This window comes from Pseudorca crassidens, chromosome 13, assembly GCF_039906515.1.
Source record: "Pseudorca crassidens isolate mPseCra1 chromosome 13, mPseCra1.hap1, whole genome shotgun sequence".
NCBI lineage: Eukaryota > Metazoa > Chordata > Mammalia > Artiodactyla > Delphinidae > Pseudorca > Pseudorca crassidens.
Window position 1 is genome coordinate 49,462,657 of NC_090308.1, and position 14,506 is coordinate 49,477,162.

At 37.4% G+C, this 14,506-nt stretch overlaps 1 protein-coding gene across 1 annotated transcript in view; it reads right to left on the bottom strand.

Annotated features, from left to right (window-relative positions):
• The window catches only part of LOC137204667 (uncharacterized), a 65,714-nt gene that overhangs the window by 32,867 nt on the left and 18,341 nt on the right, over window positions 1-14,506 (bottom strand). Inside the window, exons 2-3 of the mRNA XM_067702404.1 lie at window positions 5,079-5,242; window positions 1,342-1,452 (exon numbers count right to left, since the gene is read on the bottom strand). The gene's annotated coding sequence lies outside the window, so the exon portion shown is untranslated. The remainder of the gene's footprint in view (window positions 1-1,341; window positions 1,453-5,078; window positions 5,243-14,506) is intronic.

The window sequence follows — 14,506 nt, forward strand, 5'->3', positions numbered from 1 at the left end:
GTCTACCTGCAAAAGAATTCAGAGTCATGATAGTAAAGATGATCTAAAATCTTGGAAATAGAATGGAGAAAATACAAGAAACGTTTAAGAAGGACCTAGAAGAACTAAAGAGCAAACAAACAATGATGGACAACACAATAAATGAAATTAAAAATTCTCTAGAAAGAATCAATAGCAGAATAACTGAGGCAGAAGAACGGATAAGTGACCTGGAAGATAAAATAGTGGAAATAACTACTGCAGAGCAGAATAAAGAAAAAAGAATGAAAAGAACTGAGGACAGTCTCAGAGACCTCTGGGACAACATTAAACGCACCAACATTCGAATTATAGGGGGTCCCAGAAGAAGAAGAGAAAAAGAAAGGAACTGAGAAAATATTTGAAGAGATTACAGTTGAAAACTTCCCTAATATGGGAAAGGAAACAGCCAATCAAGTCCAGGAAGCACAAAGAGTCCCATACAGGATAAATCCAAGGAGAAATACACCAAGACACATATTAATCAAACTATCAAAAATTAAATACAAAGAAAAAATATTTAAAGCAGCAAGGGAAAAGCAACAAATAACATACAAAGGAATCCCTATAAGGTTAACAGCTGATCTTTCAGCAGAAACTCTGCAAGCCAGAAGGGAGTGGCAGGACATATTTAAAGTGATGAAAGGGAAAAACCTACAACCAAGATTACTCTACCCAGCAAGGATCTCATTCAGATTTGATGGAGAAATTAAAACCTTTACAGACAAGCAAAAGCTAAGAGAATTCAGCACCACCAAACCAGCTTTACAACAAATCCTAAAGGAACTTCTCTAGGCAGGAAACACAAGAGAAGGAAAAGACCAACAATAACAAACCCCAAACAATTAAGAAGATGGTAATAGGAACATACATACTGATAACTACCTTAAATGTAAATGGATTAATTTTAGGCAATTCCAACTTTTTTCACTTTTATTATAATGCTGCAATAATAATCTTTATGGAAAATCTTTCCCCCCAGGTTGTGAGTTATTTTCTTAAGAGAGATTTCCAGAATCTTCCCTAGGTCAGCCAACAGTTTTTGAGGTCTGCGACTATCTTAGTCAATGTTGTATTGCTTCATAATACCAGCACAGGGAGTAACTAGTAGAAACTTAGTCAATTGTTTAGTGACTATAACTAAGCTGAACTTAAATGGCATGGGTCTCTAACAAAGAAGAGCATTTATATTAACCAAGTTCTGCAAACCACACATATAGAGAAAATCCTACCCTGGCCAGAGGACATGCCAGAAAGCCAGCTTTGTTCATACATTTCCACCAAATTCCAGATCTACTTTTCAAATTGCAAAATGACTCTTACCTGCAACAGAAGCAAAGGTAAATTTTCAGGAGTGTACTCTCTCCTTAGGCAGCTCTCTAGCTCCCTCTGCATGACATCTGCTTGAATAACAAGGGGTTTTGACTCAGCCACCTGAACCCGGGGTTGGGGGTGTGGGGAACGGAGCAAGCAAACAAAAGGAAAGAAGGAAATAAAACTATCAGGGTCTATGATGGAAAATGGCATATAATTTATGATAGTTTTTATATAACACATTATGCTGTTACATATAATGAATTTCCAAATAATGAATTTTAACATCACAAATCAAGGAACTGTAAAGTTTAAAACACTACAAAAATCAGATCTCTCCAAAGAAGTATTGGCCTGCTCTGATCCAGCAGTGAGCTGAATATTGGGCTGTTCTGTCTTTGTAACCACTGTCAATAAGATCAGCTGTTTGTTTGCAAAAATAAGCTTTCCCTGCTAACAGTTTCCAACAAGTTAGCAAATTCTAATTTATTGTTGTGTTGAAATAGCCCACTGTTCTACTCATCTGTAAAGTTTTCTTTAGAGCCAGTTCCCTTTCTCTTTGAAAGTAAGAAATGTCCTTTGGCATTTGAACAGAGCTGCAGAAAGTTTTATGCAATAGAAGCTGTAATTATAGAAGCTATAATAAATCAGATTAAAGATAGGCCCTGATTAATCTGTAACTCCACAACTGCTCATTTCTAAATAAGTGTATCGTATTATACGGGAATGTTGGGGGCATGTAAAGGCCACAAGTTTCTGTCTTAGTCAGAATCTCTCTTGTGTACACCTCATGCCGGTTAAACCTTTCCCTGGGCCAGTTTTTCTCTCCTTCTCATACAAACATCGTCTTTCTTCTACCCCTGATTTACCTCTTTATTTCTGACAATAGTAAGGATGTTTCTTTCCCCCACCCATATTTCCTTCAGTAACCACATTTCTAACAACTACTGTGCTTATCTGACCTCTATCTTACCGTAGCTGACACATAAAATCATTATTTAATAATTTAAACAAAATGTTTTTATTTTTGTGCTCTTGCTCAATTATCTAGAGGGTGAAAATGACCCTTAAATATCAAACATGAAATACTTTGGAAATTATTTTCACCAAACTTTCTGCTTCAGAAAAATTATTTATCCCTAGGAAAAGCATAGCAGAAGTGTCTGCTTAAGCACCCTCTGACTGTTGTCCAGGCCCAATCATGAGGAAGTTGTTTGTACCAAAGGCTCTGACATGAGGAGGTACAAGCAGCACTGCCTGGGGCCTGATAAGAGGTTGGATCCTGGATCAGGAAGAGGAGCGCTCTCCCCATTGGGTGTAAGATACACCCCAAGGCTTGGCAGCTTTGGGAACATTGCAACCATGGAGCAGATGTTACTTCCTTAAGATGGGACTTCGGGAACACTGGCAAGGGAGCCACAGGAGATAGTTCTGGAACACATGTGAGAAACCACCTTGAGATCTGAGGGGGACTGTAGTCAGTAAAGTATGGTTAATGTTCATATGACTGTTATCAGTCCCCATGGATAAGTTTTAAGGGAAGATAAAAATAGACTTGCCAGCAGTTCACCTCACTGGAGGCAGTGGTCCTGTGAAACGAACACCAGGCTGACAGTCAGGAGGTCCCTCAGCCACGTGAGGCTAAGCTTGATCCATTTGTGTTGAATTCACAACTGCAGTTGGAATAATGCCTTCCCTTATCTCCTCACGTCTTGTTTTTTGTTTTTTTTTTTTGCGGTACGCGGGCCTCTCACTGTTGTAGCCTCTCCCGTTGCAGAGCACAGGCTCCGGACGCGCAGACTCAGCGGCCATGGCTCACGGGCCCAGCCGCTCCGCAGCATGTGGGATCTTCCCAGACCGGGGCACGAACCCGTGTCCCCTGCAACAACAGGCGGACTCTCAACCACTGCGCCACCAGGGAAGCCCTATGTCTTGGTTTTGATGGAAAAAAGACACAAGCTCTGAAAGGGTAAAAGCATTAATAAATCAAAGGTATAACTTCTGTGATTACTGGGTACCTGAATTCTGGCTGCAGCCTCATGGAGGTGGAGAACCAGTAACCACCTAGAAAGGGGACCAGCTACTAAAGGCAGTCAGAGAAACAGAAGAAACCCATCCCTTCCCTGCCCTTTGGTCTTCTAATTCTTTGGCATGCTGGGAGATTGGGTGGGGTTCTGGGTTTAGTTCTCTGACCCACTCTTGCTTAGACCATGCTCAGACCATGCCTTTCCTTTAACCCCAAAGTGTCTGCGAATGACCTAAAAGAGATTGGTGAACACGGTATGTACATCAAGCCAAAAAAAGAGATTCACTCATTTGTTCATCAACATACATCAACATACATTCATTCATCTATGTATTCGGCAAGCATCTATGAAGCACTTAACAACCACAAAGACCTGGGCTTATGGGGGCAAGATGAGGGAAAGAATGGGAAAGAAGGAAGGAAGCTAGGAAGGAAAGAAGGAAGGGAGGGAGGGAGGGAGGGAGGGTGGAAGGAAAGATGACTAAGGCACAGTTATCCTCCAGTTCTCAATAGATTTTGTAGTCTAGGAGGAAATGAGAATTCTAAAGTTATTATCAGGAGTGGATATTTTCCATGGACTCCAGAACCAAGCACAACACCTGGCAAACAGAAGGTGATCAATAAATGTTTGTTGGATTAATAGTTAGATTCTTCAGGTCCAGTGTTTGGTGGTTTTGGGGAGTGGAGAAATACAGGTATCCAGAGATTTGCCATCACTCTGTCCTAAAAGGGACTTCAGAAAACCTTTCTTACCACAATGCACAGTGGGCAGCCCATTGCCTGACACCCTGACATTTAAGTTTTAACAATATCAACATTTGATCTTTGCATGGTGTTTTATAGTTTTCAAAGTGCTTTAGCATGCATGATCTCAACTGACCTTTATAAGGTAGGCAAGGTACATATTTTTAACCTTTCAAATAAAGGAACAAAAGCTGGGAGAAATTACGACTTGCATGGTTCCATTCCCTTTCCACTTCATCACACAATCCTTGATCTGCTTCATATACCTCAGGGCTTTAAATACCAAATTATAAAATACACTAAATACTGGTTCTTCAGAATCATCTTTGGAAGGAGGTACTAATGCACCTATTTCCTGCTTCTTCTCCAGACCTTCCCTCTCCAACCTTCACCATCCACATTGTGTTTACTCAGCTACTCAACCTAAAAGGGTCCTTATAACTGCTCCTCTTGATCAATTGTGGCAGTAGCAGAAACAGAGGAGTTTGAATGTCCTGGGCCCATGAGGGCTGAATTGGCTACCCTGTCTCTCTAAAAGAATTTGATTGCTATGGTTGGCAGCATTTACCTATAGAATAGCTCCTAACAGAACATCATTTTGCAGAATTCATTATCAAACACCTCACATTATTTTCGTTTTGAAATTTCTCATCAAAATCAAGGTCAAATTCAGTTAAAATATCATTGGAGAAAATGAGATTTCATTGACTATGATTTGTATAGTAGCTTCTGGAACTTTAAGACAATGATATTTGTGAGATGTAAGAGCACTTTTCCTTCTTCCTTGGTAGCACATTGCCTCTAAATGCCTTGACAATTCTAGAATATAGGAAAACCTTAGGGGCAGCAGTTAAGTCTGAGCTTGAGATGATGCCAACTGTCCATGTAAAAAGGAGAGGGGGTTCTGATGGAGACTATGGGATGAGAGTAGGGGTTAAAGCCCCTAAGACCATGCCTTCACACTGCCCTTATTTACCTGTAAGCTCGATGAGTTGACCCCTGAAGAGTCCCCTGTTCTTGTGTCTCAGACTTCAGTTCTGTCAATTGTACAGCCAGTTCTTTTTCCAACACCTGGATCCTTTCTGTGGAAGCAATCTTATAACTTTCATCCATGGTTTGCATTTACTAATTTTCTGATCCCTGAAAAAAAGAGAGAAAAAATTTGTGGCTGACTTCCTCAGTGACCATTAACCAGTGCATGGGACTTTGTCTATCATTGTCCAAGAAATCATGTCAGTTTTGTCGAAATGTAGGTTTTTGTAATTTGGAGAAACAGCTGGACCAGACTGCTGTCATTTACAAGTTAATTACCATTTGGTAAACAGTAGAGAAAACATAACATAGGTTAGAATATCCATTGACCATCTTTGTTCAGCCCAGCTCACCTTTAGAAACATCTCTGTTCCAGCTTTGACTGTGAGGGTTTATTAAATGAGTTTGCATCCACCCTGCCTGACTTCTGTTGTCTTCATAAAGGCTGTAAAGGGGATTACACACTAAATGTTATGAGTGGTGGTTACTGCTGCTTTCTAATACCACTTCAGCTGGAACAAACAAGAGGTGTGCGCAGGATCCCTCTACTTGCCTAAAGTATATCTCCATAAGCCTTTTTGAAGGCATGAGCTTCTGACAACGGGTAATAGACTGAGGGTGCAGGTCTATGTCGTATGATCATGATCCATGTACTTTTGGGTTTGGAAGAAAATCACACTTACGCATTTGAATGTGTTTTCTTAATTCTGAATGCTGATATTTGTCACATAGCTTTTACAATGAAATAAAATAGTTGATAACCACCTCCTACCCCCACTGCCACCCCAGTTCACAGCCTGTCAGATTCAACACAATTGTTTGCTAAGTACTTAGTGTCAATATTTTAATGAACAACATCGATTAACTTCATGACCCAGAATGAGACCCATGAATTGCAGGAGATTCAGTAGATGATGTGTTTCTTGTGCTACTGCTGCCCTCATCTGTCCTGGATGAGAAGGGGTAAAGTCACAAGAAGGGGTAAAATATTTAAACTTTCCTTTTTTCCTTTGACATTTCTAAGATTTTCATTTTCAGAGGTATTTCATTTTCTCAAGTTACTCTGCTGCCTTTTCAACAAATAGGAAAGATGTAGAGATGTTTTGTGTAGAGGCTACCTTTGGGAGCCTATTCATTCTTTTTATAAATATTAAAAATGGAAATGAGCATTGTGTTCAGTCTAGGTTGTGAACCTGCAGAGTTATAAATCTGTCATGTTTGGCACACTGCTGGAGCTCAGTAAAATGCACTGTTGTTGTTCTCAGCAAAAGTAAAATGTTGTTATGAAAAGTATTTGCCACTTGGCAGTGTCCTTTCAAGTTGGGCAAACAGTTAAACAGCTGCCTTAACAGCTGCATTCCAACCAGCAGCCAAGAGGGGCAGCAACACAGACTGACATTCTTCTCCCAAAGGATGGATATTCTGCCCTTATTTCCTGATCACTTTCAACACTTCACAGCTCAGAAATGAGAACATTTAATCCTGCATCATTTAGCTTGTTACACAGTCAAGTACAGTATTCACAAAATTAACATAAGGAGAGGTTGGTCTTTGCCAACTGTCCGTGAAATGCATCCAACCCAGAGGAATCCATGCCTGCTGAGCACTCATGGCTAGTGTTAAAGAGACAAACAACTGTTTATTTATTTATTTTTAACTTTTTATTGGAGTATAATTGCTTTACAATGGTGTGTTAGTTTCTGCTTTATAACAAAGTGAATCAGTTATACATATACATATATCCCCATATCTCTTGCCTCTTACATCTCCCTCCCTCCCACCCTCCCTATCCCACCCCTCCAGGCAGTCACAAAACACCCGAGCTGATCTCCCTGTGCTATGAGACTGCTTCCCACTAGCTATCTATTTTACATTTGGTAGTGTATATATGTCCATATATACACTACCACTCTCTCACTTTGTCCCAGCTTACCCTTCCCCCTTCCCGTGTCCTCAAGTCCATTCTCTAGTAGGTCTGCGTCTTTATTCCCATCTTGCCCCTAGGTTCTTCATGACCACTTTTTTTTTTAGATTCCATATATATGTCTTAGCATACGGTATTTGTTTTTCTCTGTCTGACTTACTTCACTCTGTATGACAGGCTCTAGGGACACAACAGTTTATTTTGGGAGAGGGAAAGATGGGTTCCGTTTATCGAGCACCTACTCTGCGTGAGACAGGCACTGGGCCCTCATTTAACGTCTCAGAAAAGAGATTCTCAAGAATTGTTTCAATAGTGTCTTTTAAAAAATAAATACATTTAATTAACTATCGACTATAAACAAACAAACCAACCCCCCCCTTTTTAAAAGTGGGTTTAAAAAGTGGTACAATCTAAGCTCTAAGGAAAAGATGGTAAGATTAGCTTGAGTAGGGTTTGAGGGTGTTTAATAGGTAAAGTGGGCTTCAATGGGGTTAAAGCAGGAATGTTTAGAAGAGAAATAATGAATAACTTCAGTCTTATAGGGAAATGTATAATGCATGTCAAAAACTTCAAAGTGACTACCAAAAGAATGGAAATGCAACACAGAGCTTCCCAAACAAGCAGGGGTGAGGGATAGGAAATGGGTCTTTTAAATCCAGTAGAAGGCAGGAAAAGAGAAAAAAGGAAACAAAAAGAAGTATGGTAGAAATAAGTTCAAATATATCAGTAACTATAATAAATGTAAATGGATAAAGCCCATCTATCAAAACACATAAATCAGCGCAGTTCTGAACATTTTTAAAACCCCTAAAATTTGGTAATGTGATAGGTACCAAAATAAAACAATGATTTTTATTCTAGCAAATGCTAGAATAGAATTTAAACTGTGAGCAAGCTGGCCCTGTATCACCATGGGGCAATTCAATCTTCTTCACAAAGATCTGCAAGGTACTCCATAACTTCGCTGGGTAAACCATTTTTGATGCTTGGTCATCTTTTTTTTTTTTTTGCAGTACGCGGGCCTCTCACTGTTGTGGGCTCTCCTGCTGCGCAGCACAGGCTCCAGACGCACAGGCTCAGCGGCCATGGCTCACGGGCCTAGCCGCTCCGCAGCATGTGGGATCTTCCCGGACCGGGGCACGAACCCGTGTCCCCTGCATCAGCAGGTGAACTCTCAACCACTGTGCCACCAGGGAAGCCCTATGTTTGGTCATCTTTGATCATCAATATGTTCTTCCTGTGTACAAATGAAATTTCTCCTGTGACACATTATACACCATCTCCTGGATCAGTAGGGTAAGACTAACTGTTTTAACAAAAAGACAGTCATCAGTGGCTTAAAGAAAAAAATTGTTTAAATGTGTCTAATGTAATGTGTTTGGTAAATGTGTGTAAACTGTCTGCTCCTCTTGGACATTCAAGGACCCTGGTTCCTTCCAAGTCAGTTCCACCATCCCCTAGGCATTTTTCAGACAAACACATTAGTGTTTTCTCCTCAGTGTGGCTACAGAACATGACCTTTAGTTGGGTGAGGGGACACACAAGACATATATTTGATGTTCTGAATTGGATAACCTGCATCTACTTCTAGTTTACCGAGAGCTTTGTTTTGTTTTTCTTGAATGGGTATTGAATTGTGTCAATTGCTTCTTCAGCATCTATTAAGGTAGCCATGTGACTTTCCTCATTTATTTTTTTAATGTGGTGAATTTCACAGATTTTCTATTGTTAATACAAAACTGCTTTCTTGGAATAAATCCCACTTGGCAATGATCTGTTATCTTTTTTTTTTTTTTTTAAAGAAAAATGGACTCATTTTGCTACTGTTGTTTAGGATTTTTGCATTTATGTTCATGAGAACAATTGGCCTGTCATTTTCTTAAAATGTTCATGTCAGGTTTTGGTATCAAGATTATACTACCCTCTTAAAAAAATGTTGTGAACTGTTCCTTTCTCCTCTAAATTCTGAGAAAGTTTAAGGTTGGTATTATTTCTTCCTTAAATGTTTGGAATAATTCACCTGTGAAACATCTCAGCCTGAAATTTTCTTTATGGGAGGGTTTTAAATTACAGATCCAATATTTTTAACAGATTATGATTATTCACATTTTTGTTTCTTTTTTATATTCATTTTAATATTTTTTAAAAGAGCATTTCATCTAAGTTGATTTTTTTTGGTGTAAGGTTATTCATAATATCCTTTTATATTATATTTTTAACAGCTGTGTTGAGATATAATTAACCTGCTTAAAGTGAACAATTCAATGATTTTTAGTGTATTCACAGTGGTGCAACCATCACCACAATTCATTTTAGAACATTTTCATCACCCAAAAAAGAAACCCCATATCCATTAGCAGTCACTCCCCATTTTTCTCTAAGCCACCCCACCCCCCAGCAATAGGCAACCACTAACTTACTTTCTATCTCTATAGATTTGCCCATTCTGGAAACTTTATATAAATGGAATCATATAATACATGGTCTTTTGTGACTGGCTTCTTTTGTTTCCCATAATGTTTTCAAAGTTCATCCACGTTTTAGCATGTATCAGTATATCAGTCCTTTTTTATAGCTGTATATTATTCCATTGTATGCTTATACCACTTTTGTTTACTGGTTCATCAGTTGGTGGAAATTTGGGTTGTTTCCAGTTTTTGGCTATTATAAATAATGTTGCTATAAATATTCAAGTCAAAGTTTTTGCCAGACTCTTCCAAAGCAGGGGCACCATTTTATAATCCCATCAGCATTGTAGGAGGGTTCTAATTTCTCTACATCTTTGTCAACACTTGCCACCTTTCTTTTTTATTTTAGCCATTCTAGTGGATGTGAAGTTGTATCTCACTGTGGTTTTGACTTACATTTCCTTAATGGCTAATGATGTTGAGTATCTTTTCATGTACTTATTGGTCATTGGTATATCTTCTTTGGAGAAATGCCTATTCAGATTCTTTGTCCATTTTTAAATTGAGTTTTTTGGTTCTTTACTGATGAGTTGTAAGTGTTCTTCACATATTCTAGATACATGTTCTTTATCAGATATGTGATTTGCAAATATTTTCTCCCATTCTGTGGGTCATCTTCTCACTTTGTTGATGTTGCCCTTTGAAGCCCTTTATCTTTTTTTTTTTAACATCTTTATTGGAGTATAATTGCTTTACAATGGTGTGTTAGTTTCTGCTGTATAACAAAGTGAATCAGCTATACATATACATATATCCCCATATCTCCTCCCTCTTGCGTCTCTGTCCCACACCCCCCATCCCACCCCTCTAGGTGGACACAAAGCACTGAGCTGATCTCCCTGTGCTATGCGGCTGCTTCCCACTAGCTATCTATTTTACATTTGGTAGTGTATATATGTCCCTATATACCTTACCACTCTCTCACTTCGTCCCAGCTAACCCTTCCCCCTCCCCATGTCCTCAAGTCCATTCTCTATGTCTGTGTCTTTACTCCTGTCCTGCCCCCAGGTTCTTTAGAACCACTTTTTTTTTTTTTAGATTCCATATATGTGTTAGCATATGGTACCTGTTTTTCTCTTTCTGACTTACTTCACTCTGTATGACAGTCTCTAGGTCCATTCACCTCACTACAAATAACTCAGTTTTGTTTCTTTTTATGGCTGAGTAATATTCCATTGTATATATGTGCCACATCTTCTTTATCAATTCATCTGTTGATGGACACTTAGGTTGCTTCCATGTCCTGGCTATTGTAAATAGAGCTGCAATGAACATTGTGGTACATGACTCTTTGTGAATTATGGTTTTCTCAGAGTATATGCCCACTAGTGGGATGGCTGGGTCATATGGTAGTTCTATTTTTAGTTTTTTAAGGAACCTCCATACTGTTCTCCATAGTGGCTGTGTCACTTTACATTCCCACCAACAGTGCAAGAAGGTTCCCTTTTCTCCACACCCTCTCCAGCTTGATGATGCCCATTCTGACCAGAGTGAGGTGATACCACATTGTAGCTTTGATTTGCATTTCTCTAATAATTAGTGATGTTGAGCATCCTTTCATGTGTTTGTTGGAAATCTATCTTCTTTGGAGAAATGTCTATTTAGGTCTTCTGCCCGTTTTTGGATTGGGTTGTTTATTTGATATTGAGCTGCATGAGCTGCTTATAAATTTTGGAGATTAATCTTTTGTCAGTTGCTTAATTTGCAAATATTTTCTCCCATTCTGAGGGCTGTCTTTTCGTCTTGTTTATGGTTTCCTTTGCTGTGCAAAAGCTTTTAAGTTTCATTAGGTCCCATTTGTTTATTTTTATTTCCATTTCTCTAGGAGGTGGGTCAAAAAGGATCTTGCTGTGATTTATGTCATAAAGTATTCTGCCTGTGTTTTCCTCTAAGAGTTTTATAGTGTCTGGAGTTACATTTAGGTCTTTAATCCATTTTGAGTTTATTTTTGTGTATGTTGTTAGGGAGTGTTTGAAGCCCTTTATATTTTTTTTAATTTAATTTTATTTATTTTTTATACAGCAGGTTCTTATTAGTTATCTATTTTATACATATTAGTGTATACATGTCAATCCCAATCTCCCAATTCATCCCACCACCACCACCACCCGGCCACTTTCGCCCCTTGGTGTCCATACGTTTGTTCAGCCCTTTATCTTTTTAATGTCTATGGGATGTATACTGCTGTCTTCTTTTAAATTCCTGATACTGATAATTTCTGTACTTGCTATTTTATCTTGATCAGTCTTATTAGGGATTTAATAATTTTATTAAATGTTTCAAATGACCCATATTTAGTTTTTTTTTTTTTGCGGTACATGGGCCTCTCACTGTTGTGGCCTCTCCCGTTGTGGAGCACAGGCTCCGGACGCGCAGGCTCAGTGGCCATGGCTCATGGGCCTAGTTGCTCCACAGCATGTGGGATCCTCCCAGACCAGGGCACGAACTCGTGTCCCCTGCATTTGCAGGCGGACTCTCAACCAGTGCGCCATCAGGGAAGCCCCCCATATTTAGTTTTATTGTGTCTACTCTATGTCTGCCTTCTCTTTCATTGATTTTTGCTCATTTATTATTCATCTATTATTGATATTTATTTATATAATTTATTATACAAATTGAGCTATACCTATTGATTTATCATTTATTATTTACATATTTATTATTTATTAAGAGTCATTTATTATACCATTTATCTTACTATCTTAAATTTAATTTGCTCTTCTTTTTCTAGCACTTGAGATGGACGTTTAGATCATTAATTTTTTACCTGTCTTCTAAGATATGCATTTAAAGCTATAAACTTCCTTCTAAGCATTATTTTAGCTGCATTACCGTTTTGGATGTTGTGTTTTCATTATTTATCATTTAAATGCTTTCTAGTTTCCATTGTGATTTCTTCTTTGACCTATAAGTTGTTTAGAGGTGGTTCTATATTTCTGTTATTAATTTCTAGTGTGATTGCACTGTGTTCTGAGAACGTACCCTGCATGACTTCAATTTTTAAAAATATTTTAAACTTGCTTTATGGCCCAACATATGATCTGTTTTGGTAAATGTTCCAAATACTCTTGAAAAGAATATATATTTACTATTGTTGGGAATAGTGTTCGATTAGGTTAATTAGATCACATTTCTTCTTAATCTTTTATATCTGATTTATTGGTATGATTTTTATGAGAAATTGAGACAGGTATATTAAAATCTTTGATAATAATTATGGATTTTTCTATTTCTTCATTTAGTTCTGACATTATAGTTTTATATATTTGAAGCTATATTATGGCTGTATACAAATAGGACTGTAAATTTTTTTTCATTGAATTGAAACATCATTATGACATGTCCCTCTTCATCTCTAGTCATATTTCTTCAAGTCAAACTTACAAATTAGTAATATAGTCACAGAAGGTTTTTTTGTTTTGTTTTGTTTTTGTTTTGGGGGTTAGTATTTACATGGTGTATCTTTTTAATCCTTTAAAATTATCTGTGTCATTTTGTCTCTTCAGTCTGAAAATCTTTGTCTTTTAATTGGAGCACTGAGTTCATTTACATTTAATGTGATTACTGTTACAGATGGGTTTAAGTGCACAATCTTACTATGTATTTTACTATGTATTTTATTCATTTTATTTATTTTTCTATTTGTCCTACCTATTTTTTGTTCCTTTATTCTTCCCTTCCTTCATTACTCTGGATTAATCAAGTATTTTTATTATTCTGTTTTGCCTCTTCTATTAGGTTTTTAATTATACCCGTTTTCTTTTGGTAGTTACCTATAGTTCTCAAATTTTAGTGTGCATCAGAATCACCTAAAGGACTTCTTCAAACATAGATTTCTGGGCCTCACCTCCAAAGTTTCTGATTTAGTAGGTCTGGGGGAAACCTGGAAATTTTCACTTCTAACAAATTCCCAGATGATGCTTATGCTGCTAAATCAAAAGGCCACACTTTGATAGTTACTCCTCTAGATTCCAATATATTCTTGACTTATTACAGCCTACCTTAAGCTAGTAGTTTTTGTTTTCATGGTGTCTTCCACTCTAAAGCTAGCAATTTTTTTTATAGTCTTTTACTATCCAAATAAAAATCTTACAATGGTTTAAGTCCACATAACTCCTTCCTACAATTCATGCAACTGTTTATTATACGTCTACACATAAACTTCATAATATTTTTACTTTTGCTACTTTGAAAGTCAATTAAAATTTTTTTACCCATATATTTATCTTTCCTGCTGCTCTTCTTTCCTGAAGATCTGTGCTTCCATTTGAGTTCATTTTCCTTTAGCCTGAAGAACTTCCTTTCATATTTTTCATAGTGTGGGTCTGCTCCTGATGGATTCTCTCAGCTCTCATTTGTCTGAATAAATCTATATTTCTACTATGATCTCTAAAGATATTTTAATTGGACATAAAATTGAGAGTTTTTTTTCTTTTAGTACTTTAAATATCTCTTGGCTTCCATAATTTCAGTAAAATAGTCATCTGCCCTACTGTTGCTTTTTGAAAAAGTAAAGTGCCTTGTTTTCTCTTGCTGCTTTTAAGATTTTATCTTTGTCAGCAGTTCAACTATGATATACTTAATTATGGTTTCCTTTGTATATATCCTTGTTGTGTACTGAGGTTCACTGAGCTTCTTTAATGTTTGGAATGATGTCTATCATCAATTTTCGAAATTTCTTGACTATTATCTCTGCATATATTGCTTCTGCCCCATTCTCTAATTCTTGTCCTTCTATGACTCTAATTAAATATATATTTGACTGCTTCACTGTATTCCACATGTCTCTTATACTAAGTTTTATTCTTTGCATTCTTTTTGTCTCTGTGCTTCAGTTTTGGGTACTATCAACTTATCTGTCCTCAAGTTCACTAACTCTTTTTGTTCAGTCTAAGCTATTGCTAAAACTGCACAATGAATTCTCAATTTTAGCTGTTGTATTTTTAAAATCTGTAATGTATATTTAATTATTTTTATAGA